The sequence below is a fragment of the Bos grunniens genome, chromosome 10 (genome assembly GCF_055505025.1).
Source record: "Bos grunniens cultivar Pamir isolate PY7600 chromosome 10, Bosgru_T2T1.0, whole genome shotgun sequence".
NCBI classification, from domain to species: domain Eukaryota; kingdom Metazoa; phylum Chordata; class Mammalia; order Artiodactyla; family Bovidae; genus Bos; species Bos grunniens.
The window spans coordinates 50,356,119-50,367,253 of record NC_141174.1 but is presented as its reverse complement, the minus strand read 5'-3'; the positions used below and the strand labels follow the sequence as shown (position 1 = coordinate 50,367,253).

The 11,135-nt window shown below is 42.5% G+C and overlaps 1 protein-coding gene across 14 annotated transcripts in view; it reads right to left on the bottom strand.

The window, feature by feature from the left end:
• Positions 1-6,894: 6,894 nt before the first annotated feature.
• The window catches only part of TCF12 (transcription factor 12), a 393,760-nt gene continuing 389,519 nt past the window's right edge, over positions 6,895-11,135 (bottom strand). For all 14 annotated transcript variants that reach the window (XM_086321160.1, XM_086321163.1, XM_086321164.1 and 11 more), the window contains one exon: positions 6,895-9,252. The gene's annotated coding sequence lies outside the window, so the exon portion shown is untranslated. The remainder of the gene's footprint in view (positions 9,253-11,135) is intronic.

Below are 11,135 nucleotides of genomic sequence, written 5' to 3'. Positions count from 1 at the left end.
TTGGTGGTAAACATTGCTTTTGAAAAGGTAGTTTTGGGGGAGGTTTTAGGAAGTGTGTTAACTGAGTGGGAGAAAGTCTTAGTGGGGAGGAGGCTTCAAAGCGATCCTCAAACACACACTATAGAGAGCTCTCCTCCTCTACACCCAAGTCTCTGCTCCCAAGTCTCTGCTCTGCCCTGCCCACGCTGCCCATGGGCCTCATTCCCCATTGTGTCTCCTGTCCTTTGATGTCGGATAAACCCAATTCATCTCTTTCATATCACTACAAAGGAGCGTCCTAATTGCTTTGTTTAGACAGTCTCTTTTCCAAATATTAAATATTTGGTCTTCTCAGGCCGCCCCCACCCAAGCTTTTAACATCATTGAGCTTGTTGCAAAATCCACTTTTCCTCAAACTGGTTGGCAGAGTCATCTCTCCCCATTACCAGCCTCCCTGAGCAGATCTGGACACGTTACCCCAACACATTCTTTCCCCCATGCCAGCTGCTCCGGGACACGACCCTTCCTTGAGGAAGGGTCATTGCAGGACGCTTCTTAGTCCTGTGGGGACCTCAGGGAAAACGGGGCTGCTCCGGTCCTCTGAGGGCTTGGGGTGCCTGTCTTCCCCAGGCAGGCATGTGGGGGAACTCTGCCCCCAATGGTGGCAGGCCCAGAGCCTAGAACCAGCGCCATCTGTCAGTTGGTGGGAGCATGGAGGGGTTGGGGTGGGGTGGGGGGTGCAGACATATCCAATTTCCAGACCACGAACTATTTTGAGTGGCCTGTGTCTCTCCAGATACATCCGCCTAGGGGTACAGTTGCCTCTCTTCCTCCTTCAGGACCACATTAATCCTGGAGCACCCCACCCCGACCTTGCCAACCCCCCCACCCTTTCTTTAGGTAGGATGCTGACTCCATTGCTTCCTTCTCCACAGCTGTCAGTGTTCTCCCCTCTAATGCACCTTTTCTGATCCCGTGACCCTTAAGCCCCCAGTGTCATGGGCACCACCTGTGCTAGGCTCCACTGTCCATTGTCACCCTGTCCTACTGTTTCCAAGGCCCCCGCAGGGACTTTGCAGCTTGGGGCTGCTCTCTCTGGATGTCCCTCCTGTCTTCTCAGGGACCTCATTGCTCCGGATAAGCAGAAAACACACTCCGTTCCTGCCAGTGTGGGGATCAGGGAAGCTTTTGGAAGGGACACTCGGGCAGAATCTTTCCTCCCTCACTCCCTTTCCCCCTCTTCCTCTCTTCCTCCTCTCTTTCAACTTAAGAAAAATGTCAAACATCTCTACAAAATAAAGAGCATAACGAACCCCTGTGTATCTGTCACCCAGTTTTAACAATTACAACTCACAGCCAATCTTGTTTCAACTAAACCCTCTCATCCCATCCCACCCCCACTGCCTACCTTATAGTTAAGCTTATTCCAGACACCTCATCATTCCCTCTGTAAACATTGCAGTATATGCATCTCTGATGACTCATTAGAAAAGACCCTGATGCTGGGAAAGACTGAAGGCAGGAGGAGAAGGGGACGACACAGGATGAGATGGTTGGATGGCATCACCGACTAAATGAACATGAGTTTGAGCAAGCTCCAGGAGATAGTAAAGGACAGGGGGGCCTGGTGTGCTGCAGTCCATGGGGTCACAAAGAGTCGGACACGATTTAGTGACTGAATAACAACCTATGCATCTCTAAAAGACAAGGACTTTTAGAAAAACAATCACATCTAAAAATATAAACAACTATTTTCTTAACAGTTACACCATTTTCTGATTTGCTGTTCCCTTGGTTTGCTTTTGTTAGGTGGGTTAGAAAGTGCCTACTTGCATCATGCACATGCACCTCTGAATCCCTCAGTTAATTCTCATAACCATCCCACGAGCTAGTATTATAAATTACCCTCATTTTATAGAAGAGGAAACTGAAGCTCTGAGGGGTTAAGTTTTGATAGGGCAAATCCCACGGCTATTCAGTGAAGTCCCTCCTTCTTCCCATTACCCTCCCTACCCTCATTAGTCCTGGCTGGAAAGTTCTAGAAAATGCTAGTAGGGCTTTCTCTGGTGGTCCAGTGGTTAGGGCTTCCCTCGTGGCTCATACGGTAAAGAATCCGCCTGCAATGTGGGAGACCTGGGTTTGATTCCTGGGCTGGGAGGACTCCCTGGAGGAAGGTTTGGTAACCCACTCCAGTATTGTAGCCTGGAGAACTTCCACGGACAGAGAAGCCTGGCCGGCTACAGCCCATGGGGTTGCAGAGTCGGAAAGAACTGAGCAACTAAGTACTGATATACCAGTGGTTAGGACTCCGAGCTTACCCTCCTGCTCTCTGCCCAGGCACCCCTTCCCAATATAGTCTCTTGCTTTGTCAGCACGTGTGTCTTCTCAGACGACTCACTTCTGAGAGTTAGAGCCCACTCTCGGGCCCTGGAAGGGGTCCCCCTTCCTGTAACAATAGAACAAGATGCTCCTCCTTCACTGTTGCACGAAATGGTTCCTTTCACTATTTCTACTTGGGTCTCAGGGTGATTTCCATCTCCCTAGTCAACCTTTCTCTTCCAGCCCAATGGAGCTGTTCTCCCCTGCAGCATCCTCAGCTCCTGAAGGCTGAGCAAGCCTAGGGCAGTTATTTCAAAGCGTCCGGTTTGATCGCGCTTTCCTTCTACTTCGTGTGTAGTTAGGCAGGGAGCAAAGCAAAGAAACTAAACACACAGTTTTATATGCGATCCTTGCAGGAAGACACCCGCTCCTCAGCACTGTTTGTGCTCTTCGGCGGGCTGGGAGTGGGCAGGAGGCACTTGGTGCTGGGACATGTTTACCTGTTTCTTCCTTGGTTTCCTGCTCCTCCCCCTCCAGCTCTGGACAGAATAGTTCCTTTGTGCTTTCTTTCCTTTCTTCTTGTGCCTAATTAGGGATTATGCTAGGGAATCAGGCTAATTAATCTCTGCCAGTCTGGGGTGAGATCAAGCTCCTCGCACTATCAGGGTTGATCAATACCTCCCTGCCTGAGAAAGAGTCTGAAAAACAACCCAGCTCCTTTAATGAGGGCGAGGCGGGATGGCCTGGGGGTGCCCTGGAGTGAGTGGGTCTGGTGGTTTAGCCCCACAGGACAGAGGTGTCAGCAGGAGAGGCTCCAGGGGCTGCAGCTTGAGTGTGGGGCGGCCCCACGGGAGGACCTCCCAGTGCCCACAGCCCTGCAAGGGAGGGGCCGAAGCTTCTCCACTGCGCTGCTTTGGAACACCATCCAGCTTCCCTAGCTGCAAGGGTGGCCACTGGGAGTACTCAGACAGAGACTGTATGTATTTCAGGACAAGGTGATCCCTCCAGCTTGCAGACCAGACATCCTGTCCTGGACCAGCTCCCAACCTGGGCTACCACCTCAGTCCAACGAGGAAAACCAAGGCTTGTAAGACAGGGCTGAAGAGGGCCAGAGCAATGAGACAAAGCAAAGAATCTCAAAGGGCTGCACGGGACAGAGGAAGAAAGGCCTCACCGTGGGAGGGAGGTGCTTCTAAAGAACTCTTGCTCTCTGGGGGTCCTCATGGCCTAGGCATATTAGATCTTCAAGGCACACTGGTGGCCCTCGCCTCCAGAGGGGAAGACATGGCTGTATGTCTTCCCGAGACTATTAAGAAGCCAAAGACAAAAGTATTAAATGAGAGAGACTGGAATTGAAGGAACTGAGGATGTCAGGTCTTTGGAAGGTCTTTAAGTCCTTTCCATCATATTCTTTGCTCAGCCACTCAGTTTGTGTCTGAGTCTTCAGACACAACCCCGAGGACTGTAGCCTGCTAGGCTCCTCTGTACATGGGATTTTACAGGCAAGAATTCCAAATACATTAAATGAGCTCAAATCCAACATTAAATATTTGTTTTCTATAAAAATTTGAAATGATTTTTGTAATTGTTTTTAAAATTAATTTCATTTTTGCAGTTTTTTAAACTTTCAGCTTATTTTTAATCTTTCAGAACTTTTTCAGGTTGCATTTTCACAGGCTTTAACAGGCTTGGAGACCTTGGTCATTGTGCCTGCAGTGCCCAAGGATAAAAACGGTCCAGAGCCTGAGAGACCACACAGCCAGGCACCCTGTCCAGGGGGGCACCCACTGTCAGGAGTGAGAAAGGAGAACCTGGGAGCATACAGCGGTGCTGCACATCAGCTCTAGATTAGCAGTCTAGACCAAAGGCAACAGAAAAGCCTTTTAAGGGTGTCTTTTCGAATGACTGGTTAAAGAAGGAAAGAAAAAGAAGACAAGAAATTTCCACGTACACGAACATGCCCCAAGTACAGAGCAGATATAAACACCTTAAAACAATGAGGACCTTATGGCCTTCCAAACCCAGGTGGTCATAAAGACCCGGTGGACCATTCACTGACCCAGAAGGCAGAGACCATCACAGTGTCCAGTGAAGAACAGCAGATTAACACAGCAACTTCAGGGACTCAGACCCAGATTATACCAGTCCACATCATGGCCCATGGAGACAGAGGAGTGGGATTATTCTTCTTGATGACACATGTAGGTTTCTTTGACTGCATAATGCCAGGGGAGAAAGAACTGCGGTTTTGGAAATTCTGATCAGGCTGTTGAGGTCAGCTGTGGTCCCAATGACTGCAGAAGACCCTCTTGTTTTGTTCTGCCATTTCGGTAGGAAGTAGTAGGGAAGTCTTGTGGAAGCTATGGAGGTTCACCTCTGAGATCTCCCTTTAAGGGGTAACCTGTCAGGGGAGGGCAGTTAGCTGTCAGCCTCCAGGTGCAGCACCTTTGGAATGTTCAAACCGAGGCCTGTCTCCCCAGGTTACTCCCAGATGACTGCTCAACTCAGGGACCCTGGCACCATACCACTTCAGTCCAACACAAAACTCAATGGGCAATCTTCCTGGCCCTCAGGACTGCCCAGGACTTTCTCTAGAGCTACAGAATCATGGTTTTCTCTACCTAATCCTCCTTCCTCTCTCCTTTCACAGATGTCAGACCCACATTATGGTCTGAAGCCCATCCTTATTACTCCCGATTCTCTCCCCACAGGTACTACTTCCAATAAACCCCCGCACTTCTAATTCCATCTTGGTATCTCCTTCCTGAAGACCCAAAGTGACATAGCTGTCAGCCCATGAAGTGTGACCGGGCAAAGCTTACTGACTCATTCTTTCAAATTGTGAAGTTTTTTTTTTTCAATAAAATGTACCCATTGGAGGGCATGGAATATAAATGTTTCATTGAATTGCCCTCAAAGAATACAGACTCCTGCAAAGATGGGCTGACATCACCTTGCAGTTGATTTTACCATTTATATTTCTTCACAAGATGGTTGGAGAAGAATCTTCCTGGGAGCTGGTTACAAGGAAAGCTACTATTTATTTTAAAAATATTTATCATTTATTGAGTACTTATGTGACAGGAACCATGGTAAGAGCTTTCCATACATTGTTTCATTCAATACTTACACAATTCTAATAGGATCTCTGTTTTTCAGATAAGGAAATGGAGCTAATTAGATGTTGAGCTCAGACTGAATTGAAGACTGATGGCAAAGCTAATACTCTTTAACCTTCAACACACATACACACATGTGCACACACACACACACACGTGATGTACATTTAAATTTTTTGAGTTTCCGTGGAAGAAAAGGTAAATGAACTAGAAGAGAGAAAAATAAAGAAAAAATGCAGTAGAGGAAAGAAAGTGAAGCTACTGAATAGAACTGGCCTAAAGATCTATCAAGACAAAGAACAGAAAGGCAAGGAGACTTTACAGGACACATTTTAAGTATCTTGGTCTGTTACTAGCTATGTGCTCTTGGAGACATACAACACCTCTGGGCCTCAGTTTTTAGAAATCTATTAACGAGGAACTGACGAGACAGTCTCGAGATTTAATTTCAGCTCTGACATTCCATATTTTATTCTGAGATGGAGCTTTTTATATTATCAATTTGTATAAAGAGAAATCAGACTAAAATGTTTCTTTTCATTAACTCCCACAGGTGAAATAATCCATTGGGTCTACAATGTGAACAGCAGATTTTGTAATTCACCAAGAAAAGCAACTTGGCAGGATTCCAAGAGGGTGTGAGGATGACCCAGGTGTCTCACATATAGACCCTACAAATGTTTGTCCAAAAAAGTTTATCCATTGTTTCTTTTAGGCTCTTGCTTGGCATGAGGTCCTTGTGGATAATCATTATGCATATTTTTGGTGGGGGAGTGTTAGTGGGGGTTTATGTGGAAACTGAAATAAACACAGAGCTTCTAATCTGAAAACAGTAAAATACCATCCCCTAATACACAGGCTTTTTGTGAAGAAGAGGGCATAAAACATATGAAAGTGCTTCAAAGGATGTTAATTTGAAAAGCTTCATCTGCATCTTTTTCTATCTTCATTTTTGCTCTAAATCTGTAAATAAGTACATTTTAACCACTAATCACCGTTTGGTCAGCCTTCAGGAAAAGGCTAAGTGGCCACTATAATCGGTAGAGAGGGTAAGAGGAGAAATACATAACCCAGAGAAGCTACAGACTTACATTATCAGCTTAGTTCTACAAGCCTGATTCTGTCTTGATGGGTTTTCCAGATAAGGTCACAGCCAATGCACAAAAGAAAAGCAGCGTGGTCCTTAAAAACTCTTGCCCCGCCCCCACACACAAGAACTACATTAAGGTAATGCGTATGCTAACTAAACTTAGCTGTGGTAACTGTTCTGCAATATATACATATATCAATCATGAAGTTGTACACCCTAAACATTCACAATTATCATATGTCAATTACATCTCAAGAAAGCTAGGAGAAAAGAAAAAAAAGCAGTATGGGCATTCCTGGGAACAGTGAGACGGTGGGGGAAAAGAAAACCAACCAGAATGCATTACTGTTTGAGAGAGGAATGTAAAAAACTCACTAGTTTACTATGTTAAAAAAAAGATGGCACATTTATTGCTACATAAATGTTATATACATATTGTGTTTTCTGTTACAGTGACAGAAAAAATTTTGAACTTCTTGCTGCTGGTTGAAAAGGTTTATCAATAATACCTTGAATTTGACACAGGATACAAATCTGCAATAAACCAACAATGGAAACTGGAGAACAAGATGAGAAGCAATTCATCTCGAACAATTAGCTCTTACAATACTCCATAGGTACTACACGGTATGCTAGAATCCTACTATGGTCTTAAAATGCTATTGTAAATTTCTGATATTAATGAACAGGTTATGGTAAATAACCCTACATTTTTACTACCTAATATAATAAAATAAAGTAAGAAACTTTTTACTGAAAACTTTTCGATTTCAAAAATCTAGAAAGAGTAATATTTAGAATTCAAGAAATTTTCTTACAAGATTATTGTATAAAAGACTAGCTACAGTGAAAAATAAGCCAAATGTTTTTTTCTTTCTATTTTATGAAGGAAAGCTTCTGGGCATACTGCAGAGTCTAATATAGCGAAAAAGACAACAAGCTCCGAAGAAAAAGGCCAGGCAGTGGCATATGTTCACTCACACATCATAAGCAACAACTTCTGTTTAGCTGATTAACACTGAAAAGAAGAACAAGGCCACAGATAAGAGTCTGATGTAATCGGAGAATACAGGCAAATTAAAGTAACCAAAATGTCCACTACGTTTGCAAAAGAGTGATTTGTTAGGAACCATCCTGATCGGAGGATCTGAAGTTCTGTCTTAATTGTTTTTGTTCTTTCAAATTAACAGAAATCTTTAAGTTACATAGTGATTTGGGTCCTTTCTTCTGTGTGCTGATTGCCACTGTTGATATTGGCTATGAGGAATTATTAAGCCAAGACAACCTTGTTCAGCATGTTTTTCTCTCCCAGGGTTGTTGTGGTGGAAGACAGGTTTCATGGAAGTTCAAAGTGATTATTATGTCTTAAAAAACAACTCTTAAGGATTAGAGACAGAGGGGTGCCTTAATGCACAGTATTAAGATGGACTGACTAGGACTGGTTTGATGCTAATCTGGCTCATCTTCTTGGGACGGGGCAGACGATTTGCAGTTGATCACATCACCCGTCCAATTCCTCCCCACTGACCAGCCATCCAAATGACAGAGAAGTAAAGGTGAGAAGGAGGACACACGCGTGACCATTGCTCTTATATTCCATTAGGTAATTAGCCTCAGAGTGGTGTGTTCATTTATCACACTACCTGCCTTATTGACTACTGGGTTGTTATGTTCAACATAATCACAGCCTGAAAAATCTTCTTTGTATTTTAAATCCATTTTGTGCTTACTTACAGCTAACACTTTACAAGTACTATATGTAGTACTTACTGCTTGGAAAACAAAGCAATTTCTAAAAAGTAAATTCTTCACTTGTAATTTACACTTCTTGCTATTACAAGCTTTACTATGAAAACCTAGAAGCTTGAAAAGTCTTGGTTATTATTGGAAATAAAGCAAATATTTATTTTGGGGAAAATCTAGGGGACAAAATTTCCCCTTTTAAAATCTTAGCTAGGCTATGGTCACAGATGGTCTCTGCTTATCTTTGTAAGGTAAATATGCAAAGCACATAGAGCTACGTGGAGGACTCTGGACTGTGACCATAATCTATTCAGATTCAGAGACCAAATACAACAGCCACAACAAAAAAATAAAAACGAATGAAAAAATGAACACGAGAGAAATGCTATACCAAGTAATATTTTCCTATTTCATGGAAAACACTATTCATATGGCAAAAGGACAGGAGAGGGCAACAAAAGACTTTTCCCTTCCTTTTTAAGACACTAATAGGTATGCCGGGAATGCTAAGGGCCAATGGTTGTCACTGCTTTGTTCTCTGCACGTGAACAGCTTTAACTAATGCTGGCATCAGCTGAGTGGAGATCAGCTTTCCACATTAACTTTTTCCCTTTATATGTAGACCTTACAGTTCCATAACAATAAATAAAATTTGTAGTTACAATGCATTTGTCAATTCAGTTTAGGCACAAGGCAACTTCCACGGTGAGTGGAGAGATCGAGACAGTCTCTGATTGTGCAGAAGCGACACATGGCTTGCAACAAAATGATCTGTTGCAAACATCTCATGGGTTGACGTTCTATCTGATGAGCTTCCTATCTTCACTTCTGATGGAAGTGTTGACCAGTTGCTTTGATCGTAGGATTACATTTGCATTTCTTGCTTCAAGTGTTTTTTTTTTCTTCTCCCTCCTATCAGGTTTGTGTCTTCAGATAATCTGAGTTGTCCAAGTCCTTATGAGGAGAGGTCACCTTCTATCTAGCCTATTGATAACTCTGGAACTGTGGTAGGGAGAGCCAAGGGAGAGAAGAGAACCAATTAGGACATCACTGGTAAAAATAAACACCTTCCCAGAAACAAAACAACTTGGTATTCCTCATTTATGCCCAGGTTGACAAAAAATTCAGTTACATAACTTATAAATGTTCTTTCTTTAAAGGTATAACCAAAATGGTTTTTCTTGATGTATGTGGTAAGGTTTTTAAAGGAACTCATGTAAGTATAGAATCCCAAAATATGGGATTCTATAACAGCTGTGGTAATTATGCGAACCTTAGTTTTGGCAACATGCAGGTTGGCAATACCTGAGCTCAGAGGGTCTGCTCGTCCAGTTCTCAGTGGGGAGACACCGTTATTTCTCAGTGGGGAGACACCGTTAAAACATATATTTATTGCTACATCTAGTTCACTGTAATGTGTTAATTGTTTACATATCTCTCTCTTAAACTGAAAGTTTCTGAGGGCGTGGACCTCAGAAAACAAAAGTTTTGAATAAAAAGACTTTCACTTTGAACTCATTTTCACATTGGTTTCAGTTCCTGGTCCATAGTAGGTCCTCAAATAAATGTTTGTTCAACAAATTTATTAAGAGAATTTTACTCTATTAGTACAATTTTATGTTTATATTCTTAATATAATATATATAGTAGTAGCTCTGAATTTTCCCCATTTCACCCATTTTGGATGGAAACAGCTTTAGGAAGAATCATACCTTTCACTTTTTTATTAAACAAGGACCACAGAATGGTTTTATAGTAGAGTGATGCTCTTAGGGATGGATAACTGCCACAGTCAAAGCTACTTCGCCTTATATTACGTGGTGGCAAACTCTTGCACTTTTTAGTCAGTCATTCTGCCGTCATCCACTTTTATCAATCATTTTGATTCTAGTAGTTGATTATCTCTTACTGGTTTTAATCTGCTATCCAGTTCTATAAAGAACTGAAGGTTATCAGGTGAAACCAGATAACTGACTTGATGAAATTAGCTAACTTTAAAACATATTTTAATTTCATCCACACTAGGCCTTTGAAATCTTATGGAACAAAGTGCATTTACTACATTTCTTATCACCTTGAACAACTCCCACCCTTCTCCCTCATACTTTTTAAAAAAGGATTCTTCTTGATAGGTGACAATGCTCAAGGCTTACTTTTAACCTAAAGTTGGGGAATTTCCTCATAAAAGAGATAAAAATAGAACTATGAAAGCGGTAGGAGATACAGAGGCAATGAAAGAACAGGAAGTAAACAGTAGGACAGAAGAGAGATGTGAGGTAGGGAAAGCTGACTGAGAAAGAGCTAGAGAGAGACTGGGAAGAGAATAAGAGGAAATGTGTGCAACAAACAGAGAGACACAAGAAAAGAAGACAAAGCCTTTGAGGCAGGCGATGTGACACTGAATGTCAAGTGCTCTTCTCACAAGAAGCAGGTTACCTGGTACCAGGTTACCTAGTACCTGACCACAGGAAGGTACCTCTGCATAAGCTGCCAACTTACAAAGTCACTTCTGCATGGAAAAACACTGGCTTGTTTTTATTTTAAAGACCTTAAAACATATTTTTGAATAAAAATATTTTTTCATGATATTCTATAGTCTCCACAGGACATGAAGCAATGGCTTGGGTTTTAGAGGATCTGTAATTCAACTAGCTCTTCTCTTTGACAAGCATAGTCTGTTATATTGCTGATTTTCTTTTTCTTTTTTGGTGGGAAAGGTGATTGAGAGCTTTTTCCAGTGTGCTAATGTTAGAATTATAGTTGACACCTAAATAATTACATCAAGACTTTCCTTTCTTTGTACCCAAATGAAATCATCCATTTCTGTCTAGTTTAATCCTAAGAAGGATATATGAAGAGGTGGTAGGAAATCAATTTCTTCAAGT